The sequence below is a fragment of the Dipodomys spectabilis genome, unplaced genomic scaffold (genome assembly GCF_019054845.1).
Source record: "Dipodomys spectabilis isolate Male_0828 unplaced genomic scaffold, ASM1905484v1 ptg000514l, whole genome shotgun sequence".
Lineage (NCBI taxonomy): Eukaryota > Metazoa > Chordata > Mammalia > Rodentia > Heteromyidae > Dipodomys > Dipodomys spectabilis.
Genome location: NW_024871191.1, coordinates 194,838 through 195,876, shown reverse-complemented (window position 1 = coordinate 195,876; position 1,039 = coordinate 194,838). Strand labels below are relative to the sequence as shown.

The window sequence follows — 1,039 nt, the reverse complement described above, 5'->3', positions numbered from 1 at the left end:
ATAATTGTAGTAGTTGTGCAGATAGTTTTAGTATGGTCTTGTTTGTGATCATTTGGGTAAATGCCCCAAAGTGGGATTTGTGGATCATAGGGGAGATCTATGTGGAGTCATTTGAGGAACCTCCATACTAATTTCCAAAATGGTTGAAAAAGTTTACACTCCCACCAAGAATGCAGTAAGGTTCGCTTCTGTCCACATCCCCTCCAGCATCTATTGTTGTAAAACTATGGAATGCTTCAGGAATTTGCCTGTCATCCTTGCACAGGGGCCATGCTAATCTTCTCAGTATCATTACAATGTTAGTTTATGTGATGCTGAATTGAGCACAGAATATTTTTTATATATAAAGTGTAATTGATTTTCTTAAACTAGGCAATTCAACAAAAAGTAAGTTTAGAAGAATTTTGAAATTTTAGAACCATGTACTTCTTACGTAAGCACACATTTAAGAATAATGTCAAGTTGGACATGTCAAAAACAAAATAATTCCAGATATTTGCGGTTCAAGAGATGTGTAGGGGAAATAATTCAATTGTTCTATACAAGGCACATGTCATAATGAACACAGCAGCAAGTGTTAAGGGTTGTTAAAAATTTTAGTGTTTTATATCTATTTAATTTTAGGAATTTGCTTAAATATGCCAAAATTAGGACTGTTTGGCAGGTATCAAATTTTCTATAATGTATTTAAGATTTATGTTAGCAGACGTATAGTGCTAAGTATGTACATTTCAGAATTTATAGAAATTTTGTTAATGAGAAGTTGCAAAGTCTTTGTGTAAAGAAGCAGAATGAAGGGTTAAGACTTGCTAACTACACAGTTCTTGTTAAAATTTAGGGATTCCTTACTTTATATTTTAGCGAGGAACAAGAGATGATATAAGCCATAAACAAATATTGAGATGAGCCATAAATAATAACCTTAGTGTGTAACTTTGAAGACTATTCATAACCTATAAGAATCTTGTTGAACATCATAATCTTAGGCGGTTTAAAATGTACAGGAATATGAGAAAATAGTAAAATCTAATATGTAGTG

The 1,039-nt window shown here is 32.2% G+C and overlaps 1 non-coding gene across 1 annotated transcript; it reads right to left on the bottom strand.

Moving 5' to 3' along the window:
• Positions 1–220: 220 nt before the first annotated feature.
• LOC122099450 lies at positions 221–327 on the bottom strand. Its single transcript, XR_006145925.1, has one exon. It is a non-coding gene; the product is annotated as a U6 spliceosomal RNA (small nuclear RNA).
• Between the last annotated feature and the right edge of the window lie 712 nt (positions 328–1,039).